This window comes from Monodelphis domestica, chromosome 7 (assembly GCF_027887165.1).
Source record: "Monodelphis domestica isolate mMonDom1 chromosome 7, mMonDom1.pri, whole genome shotgun sequence".
NCBI lineage: Eukaryota > Metazoa > Chordata > Mammalia > Didelphimorphia > Didelphidae > Monodelphis > Monodelphis domestica.
Genome location: NC_077233.1, coordinates 156,162,704 through 156,182,529, shown reverse-complemented (window position 1 = coordinate 156,182,529; position 19,826 = coordinate 156,162,704). Strand labels below are relative to the sequence as shown.

Here is a 19,826-nt window from a genome sequence, read left to right as displayed (position 1 = left end):
AAAACATCTAATGCCCAGTGGACTTACGCGTCGGCTATGGGGGGTGGGGGGGAGGAAAAGAAAATGATCTATGTCTTTAACGAATAATGCTTGGAAATGATCAAATAAAATATATTTAAAAAAAAAAAAGAGTGTTTGGTATCAAATATTTGAAGGAAGAATGAAAGACTTTATATTTGAGATGAGTATTATCACTTCTTAGAAGAGATATCTTAGTTTTTATTTTAGTTGCTAGTCAGGGCCTATTTATACATGTATTTCTTAGTATACTCAATTGTACATTGGTGTAACATTTAATATATTTCCTTGTCAAGAGAACCTACTGTTAAGACAATGGATTTCTGTACCTGTACAGTCACCACAGAGATGAGTAGATGATTTGTCTGGAATTTCTGACCTTGAACCCAGAGATGCCATATATTTTCTCTGTATGTGTGTGACACCTGGGGAAAAGAGGGGAGAAGCAAGTGAAGTTAATAATGGTAACATCTCACTCTCTTTTCTCTCTTTCAAAAGTAGATGTCACCATCTTTTATCCTGAAATTCATTATCTCACAGCTACATCAGCACTGACATATTATGTCATCTCAATTTCTTTTTTATTTAAAAAAAATGGAAATGAAACTAAAATAAGAATGAATTCAGGCTGAAACTTTAGGGAAAACAAAATTTCCCACTTAGTTTCTTTTTTCTTGTGTTTTCAATGATACATCTAGAATCTCAGTTCTTTTTATTTCATGAAGATTGTTTAACTATGAAAGGACCAAGCCAAAAAAGTATGGAGTTCTGAGATTGAGGGATGGAACATTTTCTGAAATATATAAGCATCAGCCTGAGCCAAGGACTTAATGGTTCAATTTCTTAAACTCCAGCTCTTTCTGCTTCTGAATTTTATATGCTCTGAGTTTCTATGAGTACGTGACTATGTTTAGTCTCTCTTTTGCTATCTGTTCACAATTACCTTTCTGAATGTTCCTTTGGATGGCTGTCAAAATTTGGAAATGTCATCCATCCTATAATGCCTTTGTAGCACCAGGTTATCAAGGTAGTACCTCACACTCCATGAGAATTCAGTTACCATGCTACAGTCACCAATACATTTATTTCCTCTTTTCTGGCTTTAGGAAAACATTTTCAGATTTCAGGTGCCTATTATATGTTGGGTGAGTTGTGTTCTATTTGAGTTCCTTACCAAGTCCCCCTGGTTCTTAGAGATTAGAAGTTTAAACTTTGATGGCTATACCTCAGTGAATCTCTTCACTCTAACTCTCCTATATTTTTTTCACTGTTGCAGTCAGACTTAATCCTTTTCAGTGATATCAAGTTAATAATCAGTCAAGGTAGTTTTTATTTTCTGCTATATACTAAAGAGTTAGGGGATATGTAATTTTCTCATTTGTATTCCCAGGTACATTGATTAAACATTGCAAGATCCCAAGTATTGATATAAATAACACTTATCAAGTGGCCCAAAGTTTTTCACCATTTGTGGAAATAACATAAGTGACCTCCTTTAATGAAGACTGCATTTCACTCTCTTGATTTGGTTTAAAAACATCAACTGAATACATTCAACATGGAGAAGATGTGGCTAGACGGCAGTTTATAAAGGAAAGCCTGGCAAGAAAAGAGGCATTTCTTGAATATGTATTCAATGTAAGTCATTTGTGAGATATCACAGCAATTACTGACATTCAAATAGATCTTTTAAGTTGGCAAAATACTTTAAGTACCTTGTTTTCTTTGAGCCTCATGACAATTCCGTAGGGTTGGTACTAAAGTTGTTGCCATTTCCATTTTTCTAGGTTAGGAAAAGGATGCTCAGATATGTAACCCATGCTCACAGATAGTGAGCTATGTATGCTTCTACCATGATTTGTAGCTGCATTTAGCATTCTATATTCTTCCTAAATTTCATTTAGCATTCTACACCAGAGTGCCTTCCACAGAGTCACCAAGTAAGTTTTTTACATGATCTTAGATTATATTATTAGAGGAATAATAACCATAAACAGGGAGATAATAGTCTTTCAGCGCTGATTGATAGGGGAGAAGGGTGGGAAGGTAGAGAAGGAAATAAGCCTGGAGTACCTACTATGTGCCAGGCACAGAGCTAAGTGTTTTGCAATTCTATCATTTGATCCTCACAACAATCTTTTCTTGCCTTTCCATAATTCCATCTCTCAGAAAGTAAAGGGAAAATGATCAGTGGAACTGCTATTTAGAGTTTAATTCTGATCAAGATGGAAGGAGTGATTGGTAAAGTGGTAGCAATGTGGATCTTTGAAGAACGTCATTGTTATCTTAAAATAAAATGCAGAGAAGCAGATGTTGACCTTAGATGTGTACTCCAGACCATAGGAAGATATATACAAAAAGTTCTGAGAAATTATAAAAAAGACATAATGTAAAATATTAAAAAGGGACCTTAAATTTTGGAGAACAATTCCCATAAAGTAAAAAAACTGTGTATATCCATAGGCCTGGTAATGCATTGTTGGGTCTATTTTGAAAGGAGATCAGGAAAATGGAAAAGAACTTGTATATTTTAAAATATCTACTCTCTTTGAGGTCTCATAATCTTAATATTTTATTGAAACTCTTAGCTTTTATCTTAGAACAATATTTTATACCGTTTCCAAGGCTAGGCAATGGGGGTTAAGTGACTTGCTGAGGGTCACACAATTAGGAATCAACTGAGATCAGATCTGAACCCAGGATCTCCCATCTCTAGGCCTGGCTCTCAATCCAGTGAGCCACCTAGCTGCCCCCAGGCTTAAATTTTTAAATGTCATTTAATATATTAGATGCACTCATCTATATATTAATATATCTAACAATTAATGACCCCCCAAAAGTATCAGAAAACATTTTGAATAATCTCAGGAAAAAAATTCAATCTCAAAATGAACTGAAGTTGAAAAAAACTAAAGATAATAAAAATTCATTTTTAAGGTATGTTTGAAACAAGAAAAAATAAGGAAGGAACAATCTCGCAACTTGGAATAGATGATATAATATATAAAAGAGAAGAACAGAAATATTCAGATGGTATTTTACTTCCACTTCAAATTCAATTAATGAAATATTTGCTAAACTTCTACTTAGTGCAAGGTGCTAAGAATATTAAAGTCTAAACAACTCCTGCCTTCAAAGAGATGCTATTCCACTAAGAAACTATGGTCTTGTGCCCACATAATAGTATTTCATTTGAGGAGAGAGAGAGAACAATGCCTCTGCTTCTTTTTCAAGGAAAATGTTCTTTTTATGTGGAAAGGCATGATTGAGAGAGAATAGAAGTCCATTATTAATAAAAATGCAAAGGTATTCAAAATTAATTTGAAAATCATTACTGTAATCAAGTCAGAACAGACTAGTTGTAGTTACCTTTTTTAATAAAATACCAGACTGGTAGATCAACAAAATAGTTAAGGCATGGCATATCTGATTTTCAGTAATCCACGTAATAGCTTTTTATGATAACCTTATAGATAATTTGAATATATCTGAGCTGTATAATAACACAATAATTAGCTGATATTCATGCAGGATTTGCAAGCTATTTTGTACATATTGTCTCATTGGGTTCTATTTTTTTTAATCCCTTACCTTTTGTCTTAGAATCAATACTGTGCATTGGTTCCAAGGCAGAAGAGTGGTAAGGGCTAGGCAATGGGGGTTAAGTGATTTGAGTAGGGTCTCAGAGCCAGAAAGTATATTAAACCACATTTGAACTCAGGACCTCCTGATGCTAGACCTGATTTTCTCTCCACTGAGCCACCTAGTTGCTCCATTTCATTTGATTCTTATAACATACCTATGTAGTAATTGCCATTACTCAGGATCAAAAAGCTAGTATTTATGATAAAAGATTCAAATCCAGGTATCTCAGACTCTAAATTCAGCACACTTCCCAATGCTATTAAATAATATCGTTGGTTAAATTCATATCTGACTAAATACTTGTATCTTTTCAGTTTAGAGGATTTTCTCCACCAGGCTTTGCCCTATTCTGGTCAATAGTTTTGTTATTAACTTATATGATCGCTTAGGTGGCACTCATTCAATTTGGTAAAGACATAAAACTAGGAGGGAGAGTTAATATGTTGAAGGACAAAATTCAGACCCCCAAAGATCTCAGAACTATCTTGAATGATTAAGCACCTCTAAGAAGATGAAAACTAGAACAAACACAAAATCTTGACCATCTCCAACTCCATGCCTGGAATGCTCAGCTCCCTTAGCCCTGGCCAATACCTTAGTTTCCCTGGCCTACTTTGATACTCAGATCAAATCTCATATTCTTCAGAATACCTCTGAGACATACCAACTGACCACTGACCACTCCTGCTAATAATACTTTCTTCTCTTAGAATGACTTCCATCTACTCTGTATTATAAGGAATAATTTTAGCATTTTTTATATTTATATAATATAACATTTAAATAAAGTATATAATATTATATAATATATAAATACATAATATTTATATAAAAGTCTAAGAAAATCAGACTGATGAAAATCATGACATATGTGAATCCATTCATGGAAAAAGTACTCTGGGGACAGAAAACCTAAGTTCAAATCCCAGCTATACCACTTACTATTTCTATAATACAAAGCAATTATCCTATTAAATTATCTAGGCTTCAGCTTTCTCAACTGTAATATGAGATTAATTAGCCTGGATGAATACTTAGGTCTGCCTATTCTAGCTCTAAATATTGTAAGATTATTTATTTCTACTAAATGGGAATGCTTCTTCTTAGTAGCCCATGAGAACTATCTTCAGTATTTAAAAGGACTATCATGTGTGAAAGGGAACATTATAAAGTGGTTAGAGAGCCAGGCTTGATGCCACGAAGACTTGGATTCAAGTTCTCCTTCTGATGCTTATTGACTATTCTCCATGGACAAGTCATTTAATATCTCAATGCTCTAGACAATGTTCAAAGCCTGTAAATGGTGAGAAGACACTGACCTTCCTTGGTAGTGGTTGGAACTCCTTCCCTCTGTAAATGTAATCACAAGGCCAGTCCATATAGCATGGAAGAGAGATGAGATTTTTTTTTATGCATGCTTAGCTTTAGAGAAAAGAATTATAACCTAAGGATGAGATATGCAGAGAGATGTAATTTGGTTCAATATAAAGAACTGCTTAACCCTTCAAATTATCTTAAATAAAGCAGTGATTAGCCGTTACCTCTGGTGCTCGAGCAGAAGTTAGATGAACGCTTGTCAGGCACATTGCATAGCAGATACATACTAATGTATGTATGACAGAGGGTTGGACGAGTTGACCTTTACAATTCTTTCTAACTCTAAGCTTTTGTGTATTTAAAATTCTAAGACATATGAGATATGCATATCAAGTCTGCAGATGTCACAAAGCAGAAAGAAAGAGATGATAGAATTAAGATCCAAAAAAAAAATCATCTCAACAGTCTGGATGTTGAGCTGAATCCAAAGAGGTGAAATTTAATAGGGATAAACATAAAAGCTATACTTAAGATTCAAAAACCAAGTGCACAAGTAGAGAGAATGGGGGAGGGCGCATTTCAACAGAAAAAGACTTTTTGGTTTCAGTTGGTCAGTTAATTGTATGTGGCTGAAAATCCCCTTGACAAGCAAACACCGTTTTTATTCTCTGAAAGATTAGAACTGCCTGATTCCAAGGTACTTAAAAGTCAGTTTGTCTAAGAGATATGTTTCATTGTTTTGAGCTTTTCCCTGTCCCCTAATCTGATTCAAAGGTTTGTTGTTTGTTTTGTTTCAATTTAGATAGTTCCTGATGGCGAGAATATGCAATGGAAACAAATGAACAACAGAAAATGAGCTTTTAGAAGTAAATTGGTTAAACTAATGTTGAATCCATCATAATATCTAAAGGCAGTGATAATAAATGACAACATGCTTCCATGTCCAAAACATCATAACCAAGGCTAAAACTGGACAGGCTATTAAGTATGAGCTAAATCTAAAAAGTTGGGTTTTTTTCTATTCCTATCTCTCTGTTTATACCATTACATGCCTTTCTATGTCTCTGGGAACTTCTCTTTCTCTTTCTTTCTCTATAACCATCTTTTTTACTTTGTCTTTTTTTTTTCACTGTGTAAGGGAGACCACCAGCGGTTCCCTCAAGAAAGGAAAGATAGGAGTTTTACTGCTTGGGGGTAGAATCTGAAGTCAGGAGGGATGGAAGAAAGAATCAGCCACAAATCCTTAGTAATATTTGAGCCCACAGATTAAGCTCAGCCCCTCAACTCCCTAGGACAGGAGACTATGAGGTGACCACAACATCATGGGAATCAGAACTGTGTTCAGAAACAGATAAAGAGCAAGCCCAGTCCCATCTAGCCTCCCTTGATGCACGGACTTTTACGGCTCATGGTTAGGGAGTAGAGCAGGAAAGGTGCCTCAAAGAGACAACAGAGTGAAAGGAGTGAAGGTAGGGCAGGAAGAAAGGAAAGGTGATAGAGAGAGAGAGAGCTGGCCTCTGTGTGGCTCATCTTTTATTAATATTCATATGCAAATGTTCATAATACATAGTAATTAAAGACATAGGGGATTATCATTGGTAGAAAGGTAAATTGTCATAAGATAAGGGCGGATCCTTTTTCAGCCTGGGGAGAACAAAGAAACCTACTTTCCTGCCTAAACTAGTTGGGATCAAAGTTCAGTGCCTTACTGACCATCCGCAGGACAGAGAATGGGCTCTCCTCAGGCCAACTTTATAGTTTAATTATCTCTCTTGAGTAAACACAGCTGTGGGCTGCTACATACTGCCTACCTCTTCCTATCTTTCACTCTCTTTTTCTGCCTATCTCTATTATTTGTATTCTACCTTCCTATTATAACCAATTCCCTTATATGATTATAAAATAGAAACAAACATTATCTTTATAATTATTATTTGCATATGTAGCATCCCAATTTTTAATCATATTGGTGGACCAGACAGAATTCCAGAAAATGAATGACTATCCCTCCCCCCCAAGGTTTTAGTGGTAACCAGGAAGGTCTAAGATTTCTAAGATTGCTGTTTATAAGCCCCCATTGGTGTGTGTCCATTGGTTATCAGATAGCAAGCTCAATTAGTTTTTAGCAAAGATATTTACTGGGTTAGAACAGTTGGTACAAAAACAATCCCCACCTCTCAAACCAGAGAAACATTGTCTTCCTCCACTCAAATGATCTCCTGAGAGATTAGTCTCAAATGTAAAACTGTAGCATAACGGGCATCTTCGCATCTGGGAAGGATGATTGATGTATTGATACTGTATTCTGCATATTCATTTACCAAACACATGGTCAGATTTTGTTCATTGTATGGAAAGGGACAGTCTGAAGCACTAGCATAGGATGGCCAAATTCATGGACTGGGCCTTGACAGCCACACTGCCTCAGCTCCCTCCCTTGGCTTAGAGTACATTCATTTGCAAAGCACAGGTTGGATTAATCTCCACCTCTTTGATCTCGTCATTGTTAAAACCTATTTCATGTTACATATTCGTGGATCATCTCCCAACACACATTCCTAAAACCTTCTATAAATACTGGGGAACTAGCACAAAACACTCTCTCTTACTCTTACTCTTACTTTCCCTCTCTTCCCTCCTCTCTCTTACTTCCCTGTATCTTCTAAGCGCTCTGTCTTATCTTTTCCTGCTTATCCTAGCACCTCTGTTGCCCCCAATGGTTCCTATTAATGCTCAGACTCCCTTGTCTATAGGAGGTATCAAGGAGTTGTGACTCCCCATATATTTTCTTATTCCTCATATTTCCCATTAATTCTCAGTGGAAAATATTTCCTCGGAGTTCATGTTACTCCCCATGTGTTTGAACCTGCTGCCTCTGAGTTTTTATTATTCACCCATTTCCTTAGTCTCCTCTCCCCTTCTCAGGTTATCACCCACAGATATACTATAGGACTCCTGTGGGGGTTTGCTATAAAAACAAAATGGTATTAAGGCAAATATAGTGAATACAGGTGGCCAGATATGCCCTAACTACTAGAATCTGCATGAAGTTATGGTAGTTTCTTGGTGGGCTCTGAAGAGTCGTGCTTTTGATGAAGAGCCATAGTCCCTGAGAATGTCGCTGTCCATATCCATCTACAAGTGATTCTTTTGTCAGAGGTTACTACCAATTTGGAGTCCAATGCTCATCCCTAACATTATCAGTATGACCCCTGAAATGACTTCCCTGATCTTGCAAAATCCTAGCCATGTGAAAAGAAATGAGAAATAAAAGTAAACTCTTTATTCGCTCCCTGTCTCTTACAACTCTGATCCCTTCTCAAATTCTCATAAAGTGATTACCTCTCTGGAACTAAGTAAAGTAAAAACCACTAGACTGACTGGCCACTGGAATCCATGATGCCAGTCTTGCCTGCTGTTTTATACATAGGTCTAGAATTGTGCCTGATTCTTTTGGGCAGTCAGAAGATAGATATTTCCTAAATCATCATCTGCCTTTAGCTAATGATACAAGTGCTTTATTTCTCTCAAATTGATGAAAGACTTAATTGTACCTGGCGTATTTTTTGATTGATTGTTTCATTCGATCTGTCTTGGACATTTATGATTACCTTAATTTAGTAGATGTGGTAACCCACACCTTTACACTCTCCCCAAGTTAAACATTTTATGTCTTCAAATCAATGGGAATGTCTTTGGTAAAGCTCATAGTCTCAAACTGGATAGCTTCCTAAGTGATTTGGAAAGGCTCAAAGATGTAGTACAGTGATAGTGAACCTTTTGGAGCCAAAGTGCCAGGCCCTGCCTCACCCCCCCCCCCCAAACTGAGTGCTGTGCCCCTCCCCCAAACTGAGTGCCAGGTGTGTCCCACCAACCCTTTACCCCACACAGGGGAAGGAGGAAGCACTCCCATTGGGCTGCTGAGAGGAAGAGTGGGTGAAATGAAGAATGTCCTCAGTGAGTGTAGAGAGGGGGAAGGGAGTGGTCTGAGTACTCTGCTCTCCTCCAGCTCTGCTGCCTGGGAGATGCTCACTTTATCCGCTGTGCACTCCTATTAGGCTGCTGGGCAGAGTGGTCAGGATGTGAAAAAATGTTATCAGGCATGGTGGAGATGGGAAGGGGAGCAGTTCTGCAAGTCCCTCTGCCTTCCTAGTAATGAACTCTGGGGGAAGGGGTACAGAGGACAGTCATATTCCCACAGAGAGCATTCTTAGTGCCATCTTTGGCACCCCTGCTATAGGTTTGCTCTCACTGATCTAGTTAGCCTTCCCCAATTATCTTTTTTTTAAGTCTAAGAAAAATTTGTATAGCACAGTTCACAAACCTCAAAATTTAAATTTCTTCCATTCTTCCAGAAACATGCTGATAAAATTTAACAAATAGAAAATATTTTTACAACCCAATGGCAATAAAAACTAGGGGGGAAATTAAGGGACCCCTTCTTCCTTAGAGGGAAAAACTGGTCCCTACAGACCTCCCAGAGCACAAACCCCACAGGTATGGGGGAGACACGGAGAAGAGATTAAGCAGGTATTTTTTAGGTATCTACTACATGCCAGGCACCATGCTAAGTGCTTTAAATATCTCATTTGATCTGGGAGAGAATTGAACACTAATTTAATAACATTTCTGTCTAACATTTGAGTTGTACAGACTCCTACAATAAAGATACCCCACAAAAAAAAACAGTAATAACACTAGGTGGTCTGAACCTTCTACATGTTCAGCATTTATGAAGGTACAGCCATTGTTCTTATAGAAATTTTCATTGGCCCATACCATCAGCCATCACTAGTACAGGAGTATAGGTGAAAATAGGTTAATAGGTCACAGGACAGCAAAGACTATCCAACAAATAAATAGATTAACTTAATATGTCCCAGGAAAAATGAGTCCAATGGCTTTATATATAGGCAGATGGTAATGCTAGCATTTAATCAGCGAGATCCCTGTGGCATGTAATTATATATGCTCATTGATACATATGACTGAATACTTATTTTGTTACATTTATTTATTTCTTTTAAACCCTCACCTTCCATCTTGGAGTCAATACTGTGTATTGGTTCCAAGGCAGAAGAGTGGTTAGGGCTAGGCAATGGGGGTCAAATGACTTGTCCAGGGTCACACAGCTGGGAAGTATCTGAGGCCAGATTTGAACCTAGGACCTCCCATCTCTAGGCCTGACTCTCAATCCACTGAGCTGCCCAGCTGCTCCCTTATTTGCTTATTTTGTGTTAACACCTGTTTGTTTTTGATAGTACATTAATTATGCTTAGCTTCACTTAGCTGTGTGTGTGTGTGTGTGTGTGTATAATCTATTTAACATTTTCATAAGGTTTTTATGAACCTACTGATGTTGTTTGATTTTTTTTTGTTCTGAATATTCCTTGCACTCTATGGATATGAATTTGCTATTAAGAGATATGCATGTAATGTATCTTACGGTAAAAATGGACTTGAATCCAGTACTTCAATCCCCAGAAGTCCTTGCTCCACTTCCCCAGAATGCCCTCTAATCTCACTGAAACCTCACCTGGGCCGAGAGCTAGATAGGGTATTTAACCTGGTTGTGAATAGGCTCTGCCCTCTTTTTACTTCCACTTCAGAGCACACACGGCTCTCTACCTAGCAGGCAAGATGTGAGTGGTCATGAATAGGCTCTCTGGGCCTAGACACATGTTTTCTTATTCCGTATTTTCTTTAATCCTTAACCTTTAATAAACCTCCTAAAAATATAAAACTCCTTGCAGAGAGTAATTTCTACCTCTATCAGTATCCCCTAAATTTTAATCTTTACACTACATGTAAGTTAGGCTTGTAGTTACTAAAGCAGCATGTCAAGTGATACTTTGTATTGTACTGGGTCTAGTACATATATTGTTTATTTAGATTTGATAAAAATGACACTCTAAAGTAATTATCTGGGATGCTGGTTCATCATCATTATTCTATTGAGCGCTATTATATTTTTTCATGCTATGTTGTATAATTCCACGTGTCTTTTTTTTTTAATGCAAAGGAAAGGGCACGGCCAGCCTGTTATATATTTCATAGTAACATCTAACAGTGTCACATGAAGATTTTTGTGGCCCTTGATTTTTTATCTTATGAGTACATGAGTGAATCATCTCATATTCTCTCTCTTTTAAAAATGCTCAATTGAACGAAGTTGTTTTTTTTACTTAGGCATTGCTTTCAAATTATTTTCATTCTCTGTGGATATTGGGTCCTAGATAAGCAAACCATTTTACTTCTTTGTTATACTACTTGATTTTATCTCTTGAAATGAGCATAAAGAGGGAATCTTACCAAAGATATAAGACTCACCTGAATATTTACTTTGAATTTTTAAAATCTGTAATATACTTTAACCCTGCAACGACAAATAAGCATGGACTTGGAAGCCAAATGATTTCAAATAAATGAGATATTTGCTTTGAATTTTATTTAATGCATGATGTCATATGTTAACCGTGCAACAACAAATAAGTATGGAATTGGAAGCAAAATGATTTCAAATAAATTCAGTTGTATCTGCCAGGAACTAAGCTACAAATATATAAAAATGTTAATAACAATGTAAATGATAGCTTGCTGTTCCAGTGCTGAGACTCTGCAACTTTGCTGCATCATAATATGACATTGCTGAGTGTTGGAAAAGCAACTGATTGCTTTTTCGAAAGTAGTGGCTCTGCAGACCTAATTCATCAGAATGATTTTAGTAGATATGCAGTTATTCTGAAGACTCCATCTATAGTCACAACAATAGGAGAGTACTCTGAACTAGTATCTATTAACATGACAACCTGCTGAGAAATCTGATTACCAGCAGCAGACCGGCTGATCAAGGCCGAAAGAAATGAATTCTTCCCTCAATGACTAAACTAATAGGAAAACAAAGTGTCCATGTTGTGCTCAGAAGAATGCTGCCATTCCTATTTGTTTCACAAATACAGCCCACATAAGCAGGGATGTTGGGGATGGCAGTGCTCTAGGAGCTATGGTGGAGAGTTTCATGACGCTATTAGCAGGATAGAGTGTAGGCTGGCTTGCTGGTTCTGCCAACCTACACATAAGCATTTGTGATAGCATTCTCTTATCTGTCACTTCTAATAGCATATCTTATTTGCTGTAGTACCAGCTAAATACCAGTAACGAATAAAATCCCCATTCCCACTAAGGGGCACGGGGAAAGGGAAGGGAAAAGAAAAGACTTTGGCAGTTTCTTTGAGAAGCGATGACCTTAGTCAAAACTGACCGGAGTTCTGATTCTGAAAATACAGTCCTAAATATGAATGGGGAAAGTAATTAATCATCATTGGTTTTTACAGATTGGACTAGAATGGTTCGCATGCGATTAAACTATCAAGTTGTACAAAGAATATATTTATGGGCACTTTTGTTATGGTACAATGAGCACCTGAAGAGATGAGTAAGGAATCTCACAGGAAAATGAGGCAAAGGCCTCCTGGTTTGATGCTGAGTTCTTTTGATCAAAAGCCAAGACTTAAGGATTCAAAGAATGGAATGAAATTACAACATAGGAGAGAGACAGGACAAGGTGATGGGTAAGAGTCAGAGAAGGAAAACCAGTTTTAGTCTTACCAAACACAGGCATGCTTTGACACCCTGATCATGTCACAGTGACCCCAAGCAACTGTCTCAGACAATTAGCCAAAGGGGTAGCTTCTGATTTAAATAAGGAGTTTCCAACAGGGGAGAAGACACAAATCTAGATGAAAAATTTTGGCTTCCATTCACAATATGTAGGTAAAAAAAAAAAAACCTAATGTCCAGGGCACATATAACTAAGAATTAAATCTTAAAATAAGATGCACAATTCCCTGCCCAAAATGGACTAAATCTCAGGAAAAAAATAAAAGAATATACCCAACCATTGTATTACATTTTTGGCTTGTAAGCTATAGAAGCATTTAGTAGGCTAGAAAAGGCTACAGGTCTTATTTTGACTCCATTATATTCCACTCACTTCCTGTTTGACCTCTGACAAGTCTCTTCACCTCAATGAAACTTGTGCTTTCTTCTATAACAGTAGCTCTTAGCTTGGGATCCCCCAGTGCCTTTGGATAGAATTCAAGAGGTTCATGAACTTGGGTGGCCAAAAACTACGTTTTGATTCACTCACTTCTAATTTAAATTTAGTATTTCCTCCAATTACTTAACATGATTCTGAGAAGGAGCGGCAGAATTCATCATACTGCCAAAGGGGATCCTACCAGACACAAGAAAAGTTATGGACCTCTATAAAATGAAGATGCTATTCTAGATGATTTCTAAGATTGTTCTAACTTTAAATACTTTCAAATTATTTTCTCCAAAGGCAGTTCTACCAATTTCCTTACCTATTAAGCAGAAATCTATTGTTAAGCAGAAATATACAGTGATACCTCATTTTTCTTCAATAATCCTTCTGAAAACAATCCATGAAATCTGAAACTGATGAAAACCAAGGCAATTATTTCCATTTGAATAAATGTAGATCCAATTATTTCATTCTAGACACTCCAAAATAGCTAGCAAAAACACATTTCATAAAGAATCAATGTAGTGTTTAATACTAAAAATAATAAATTAATATAAAATGAATATAAAAGTCTAATGTAAAGAACACCTGAGCAGAACCCAAACCATCAGGATGCCATATGTGGCTCCCTACCTTTTGGCTGTCCTTGGCAGCAATGACTTCCCCAAAGCCAAGGACCTGAAGAGTCCTAGTCCTAGACAGAGCCTTGGAATCGAGGTAGATGAGGAGCATCTCAAGGTCATCCACAAGTTCAGCAGTAAAAGCATTGAGGACCATGATCTGCTAGTGAGCAGTAAGCTGGCTTCCTGGGGTTGGAGGGAGGTGCACCTTTTTCTATCAGAAGAATCTGATTATGACATGGGCTTTGGGCTCTTTCACTGAGCACCCACCCAGATCCTAGAAGCAATTGTTTGGCTAGATGCTGTAGTGATGCTCACACAAAGAGAAATAATGCCACAATGAGCAGAAGAATGCAAGGGTTGCTCTTTGTTTTTGCAAAATTAGCAGCAAGGGCATGTGGACAGGCTAATGAAATCCAAGGCAACCTACAAAAAACGAGACAAATTTTTCATGGAAAAAATCTATAAAAATAGAAACTAAAGATAACTGACATCAACAAAAACTGAGGTATCACTGTATTTCATTTTCTTTCCCTCCCCCCCACCCCCTTTGTTACTTTTAAATTTTCATCTTACTTGTTTGGACTTGATAGAACTTTATCCTGTTGGAATCATTTTTGGTTTCTAATTGTCATTCAACATTATATTAATCCAATATGTTTCCAGGTCAGTGTGACCTTGGCATTTAGTAAGAATCCATGACGGTTCTCTTTTATGTTTCAATAACCACATTTACGGAAGCCAGACATTGCAGTAAATAATGGAGGAATAAGGAAGACTCATTTTCTCAAGTTCAAATCTGGCCTTAGACATTTACTAGCTGGGTTACCCTAGACAGATCACTTGATTCTTAGTTTCTTCATCTATAAAATGAGCTGGAGAAAGAAATGGCAAACCACTCTAGTATCTTTTCCAAGAAAACTGCAAATGGGGTCATGAAGAATAGAACATGACTGAAAAAACTGAACAACCACATACTCATAGTAATCATATTTATTGGTTTATTATGGCAAATCCCTTGCTGCCCACTTCTTTTCTCATCTAGTCCTTTAGAAATCGTAGCCTAACACATATTATGTTATGATTTTTCCCACCAATCACAGAAAATGAATTCACAACAACTTCATTAGCTTTATGAAACAAGTTATAGCAGTGTGGGATAGTGAAAAAAAAAAGCAAAAAAAACAAAACAAAACATGATTTGTAGTTTGAAGTCCTGGCTTCAAATTCTAGCTCTGAAATGTAAGAGGAGATGCAGGAAAAATGAGACATTGATGTAATGTTGATGGAGTTATGATTTGATTCAACAATTCTGAAGATCTATTTGAAACTATGTCTAAAGGGCTTTCAAACTGTGCATCCCTTTTAATCTAGCAGTATCACTACTATGTCCCAAAGAGATGTTTTAATGGAAAAGGACCTATTTGAACAAAAGTGCTTATTGCAGCTCTTTTTGTCATAACAATGAATTGGAAATTGAGGTGTTGTCCATCAATTTGGGAATGGTTGTGGTATCTAAATACTCCTATGCTATAAGAAATGATGAGCAAAATGATTTCAGAAAAACCTGGAAAGACTTATGTAAACTGATACAATGTGGAGTGAGCAGAATGAGAAGAACATAATAAATAGCAACAATATTTTTATGAAAAAATTATGAATGATCTAATTATTCATTTTTTCTTTTTTTCTTTAGAATATTTTCCCATGGTTACATTATTCATGCTTCCCCCATATTTATTCCCCCCTTCCAAAGCTGACAAGCAGTTCCACTGGGTTATACATGTATTGTTGTTCAAAACCTATTTCCATATTATTCATCTTTTAACATCAAAGCTCTAATCATATCAATATCGAGCTATGTGATCAATCATCTTTTCTTCTGCATTTCTGCTTCAACACTTCTTTCTCTGGATGTGGATAGCATTCTTTCTCATAAATTCCTCTGGATTGTCCTAAATCATTGCATTGCTGCTAGTAGAAAAATCTCTTACATTCAGTTGAGCTATAATGTATCAGTCTCTGTGTACCATGTTCTCCTGGTTCCACTCCTTTTACTCTGCATCAATTCCTGGAGAACTTTCCAGGTCACATGGAATTCCTCCAGTTCATTATTCCTTTCAGAATAATAATATTTCATCACCATCAGATACCACAATTTATTCAGCTATCCCCCAGTCGATGGGCACCCCTTCATTTTCCAGTGGTTTTTTTTTGCCACCACAAAGAATTAGGCTATAAATATTTTTGTGCAAGTCTTTTATCTTATTATCTATTTGGGATACAAACCCAGCAGCAGTATAGCTGGGTCAGAGGGTAGGTAGGCATTCATTTAAAGACTTTTGTGCATAGTTCCAAATTACACTCCAGAATGGTTGGATCAATTCACAACCCCATTAGCAGAGTATTAGTGTCCCAATTTTGCCACATCCCCACCAACATTTATCACTTTCCTTTACTGCCACACTGGGCAGTCTGATAGGTGTATGGTGGTGCCTCAGAGTTGTTTTAATTTGCATTTCTCTAATCAGGTGGGATTTAGAACAATTTTTCATATGCTTATTGATAGTTTTGATTTCATTGTGTGAAAACTGCCTATTCATGGCCCTTGGCCATTTATCAATTGGGGAATGGCTTGATTTTTTGTAAATTCGACTTAGTTCTTTATATATTTCAGAAATTAAACCTTTGTCAGAGAGTTTTGTTATAAAATGTTCTCCCAGTTTGTTGCTTTCCTTCTAAGTTTGGTTGCATTGGTTTTGTTTGTACAAAACCTTTTTAATTTGGTACAATCAAAGTTATTAATTTTATATTTTGCAATGTTCTCTATATTTTGCTTGGTCTTAAATCCCCATTTTTCCCCACAAAGATCTAGTTATTCTAAGCAATACAGTGTGACAATCCCAAAGACTCATGATGAAACATGGCATCTGCCCCCAGAGAAAGAACTGATGGAATCTGAATGCAGACTAAAACATTATCTTTCACTTTCTTCTTTTGTTTGAGATCTCTTCCAAAAATAAGTAAGATGGGAAAATGTTTTACATGATTGTACATGTAAAATCTACATCATCATAGGGTGGGGGAGCAGCAGGAGAGTGTGAGAGTAGGAAGGAGGGAGAGAATTTGGAACTCAAATTTTTTAAATGAATTTCAAAATTGTTTTTACATGTAATTGGGATTGAAATAATTTTTTTAAAATTCTAGCTCTGCTACTTCCTCTTATAGGCAATGAAAAGGTTGGATTTAATAATTAGTAAAGTTCACATCAACTTATATCCTATTGTACTGTGAAAAGTTACCTCAAAATTTTTAAAGCATGTTACAGAACTTTAGACCAATAGGAGGAAAACAAAATATACTTTGAATTATCAATGTCTCCATGAGAGATAACTGAGGTAGAATTATGGCACAGGCATAATGAGGCTGAGCTCAAACTTCAAGGATGAATAAGCAAATACCACTGACAAATTACCATGGTTATTAGAGAAGAGGTGCAGAGTAAGCACCAATTTTCTATGATATTATGGGTCCAATGATGGCTCTTGAAAAATTTCCCTTTGGAGCTCTACCTCTTTCTACCTTTAATTCAGCTGTTTTATTTGTCCCGAGTGTTCATGTTGCAAAGTTACAAAGTTTAGCTGGGGTGCTAGCCATGTTCATCTCAAACTAGCAGATCCTCTCAAAATCCCAGGTCTATGTATCTATTCAATATTCCTGGTGCTTTGAGTCACACTGAAAATGAACTGATTTATAAAGTAGTGAAATCTCATCAATATGATTATATGAGCAGTGCCAGGATGATCACTTATCTGGAATATTAGAGGATTCACATCTCATTTAGGAAATTAGTTAAATAGCCTACAAGATCCTTTTTAACTCCAATATTCCATGATTTTGTCCCTGGCTCCAAAGAAGGAATTTAATCTCATTTCCTTATGTTCACATATTGCTTTTGACCAAATTCATATTACTTGTTCAAACTTAATCTTGTACCCTATTCAGAAGATGTGAAGAATGTGAAAACTCAGGAAGACTATAAGTGCTTTCCAAAACTCAAGCATACCTTCAGTCAAACAATGAAGAATTGCCATCATTATATAAGTCAGAGACCTGGGTTCAAATCCCACTTTGCTATTTGCTGGGAGCCATCAAAGGCCACACTGTTTGACATGATCCTGATCCTGCCCTTAGCAACAGTATTTCATTGACTATCTCCCTAGGCTTCCTGTCTGTTTTTAGGTTCCATGGAAACATATATATTGAGAATGAAACTGTGTGCCAAGTAGATGTGTGATCATGAGGGTATAAAATAAAGCCAAGTCTCAGCCAAAGTGGAGCAGTTTATCCTGTGAAATGTGTATTGCAGTTTGAATGCAAAAGCTATGTCCCATCCATCATTTCGCTGACACTGTCCCACCTCCAAGACCTCCCTCCCCATGTGGGAGGTTGGCCCACCCCAAAGCATCTACTACCTGTTTGATGTTGGGCAAGTTTCTTAACTTTAGTAAGTCTCAGTTTTCTTCTCTGTAAGTGACAGGGCTGAACTGGATGGCATCTAAGAACTGTATAAGTTCCATATTCAGGAAAATTTGATATTTGAAAAGGTTGGAAGCAGCTCAGTGGCATAGCAGATAGAGTACTGGATCTAGAGTAAAAAAGACTGGATTTCAAATGTGACCTTGTACATTTTGCATTTGTGCTACCCTAGACAAATCACTTAATTCCTGCCTCCATAAAACTCAAGAAGGAAATGGTAAGCCACTCCAGTATCTTTGCCAAGAAAACCCTTGCTCAATTGGTCCATGGAGTAAAAAAGACTATACAACTGAACAAGAAGAAGAAAAATTCTAAACCAAATGAGGGTAATTTTATTATGCTAATGTCTCTGAAGGCATTTCTATGATTTCCAGGACCATGGTCATGGCCTACAAGTAGACACATTTAAAAAAAATAAGGTAACTAAAATGGTCAAGAAGGCATGTGTGTATGGACCAAGTGAGCTAGCTGGAAATATATTTAAACAACCATACACAAAGAGACTAGATTAATCAATTGTTATAAACCTGGAGGAAGGCCATTAATGGTATGCTTCAGTGCTCTTTACTTGCCTCTGTAATGTTCAGTGTTTTTCTCAAGAAATAGATGACATCAATGGTATGGTTATCAATTTTACAGGAGTCTCAAAGCAATGAGTGATAGCTCATATAGTGGATAGCAGAATTGTGATAGAAATGGGTATCAGTAGACAGGAATGTTAAAGGACTGAAAGTAACCAGATAAAATTTAATAGGAATACATGTGAGTTCTTAATTTTTTAAGAAAGAAAATTTTGAGTGAAATAGAGAATAACTGCATGGTGACTGTATCTAGACAAGCTCAACCCAAAACAGAGTAAAAGAAATGGTTCTAGACCATGATTGAGAAATTGTGTAGCACTCTTAATCTGTTCATTGACATTAAACAAATTTAACAACAAATAATAATGAACGACTAAACAAATTCTGGTATGTGTATATAATGGCATATTGCTGCCCTGTAAATAATGATAAATGTGATGAATATGGAGAATGTTATATATGAACTGTTATAAAATGAAATAAGCATTTACTTCCGAACCAAAAAGGCAATATATCCAATGATTACTACAATGTAAATGGGAAGAACAACCACAAAAATGTAAATGATACAACATTTCAAAAAATAAGCATAGTCTCAAAGAAAATATATGAGAAGACAATTCAGCTCTATCCCCCCATCCATCCCCCTCTGGGGGATCCATATGCCTCTTTCCCTTAGGTAGGATGAAAGACTAGGAAGCACAAACCTTGTTCAGCAAAGGAGGTCTCCATAGTGTGTCCATTCTGAACCTTCTGAACCTATAAAACAGGTTATAACGTCTTTGTCTACCACCACAGAAATACCCTGTCCCCAACATCATCACAATGATAGCAACACTCATTAATCAGTCCATTCATTTCCCTAACATGAAACACACCTCCTAAACCCTCAATTTAGGCTGTCCTTCCCATAGTTTTAAAACTCCTCCTACACACTCTTGAAGAATTGAAGGAATTACTATAGACACAATGGACTTCCAGGTAAACATGGCAGCAGTATAGACCCAGGACTCTTCCTCTCCTAAGCATCTACCAATATAGACTATCTCAAAAGGTCAA

At 36.7% G+C, this 19,826-nt stretch overlaps 1 long non-coding RNA gene across 2 annotated transcripts; it reads right to left on the bottom strand.

Annotated features, from left to right (window-relative positions):
* Positions 1 to 245: 245 nt before the first annotated feature.
* LOC130455539 (uncharacterized) lies at positions 246 to 19,506 on the bottom strand. Of its 2 annotated transcripts, none has more exons than XR_008913579.1 (4): positions 19,475 to 19,506; positions 13,661 to 14,073; positions 13,392 to 13,440; positions 246 to 443 (listed from the first exon to the last, which is right to left on the bottom strand). It is a non-coding gene; the product is annotated as an uncharacterized LOC130455539 (long non-coding RNA). The 2 variants fall into 2 exon arrangements; XR_008913578.1 differs by lacking the exon at positions 19,475 to 19,506 and adding an exon at positions 18,123 to 18,287.
* Between the last annotated feature and the right edge of the window lie 320 nt (positions 19,507 to 19,826).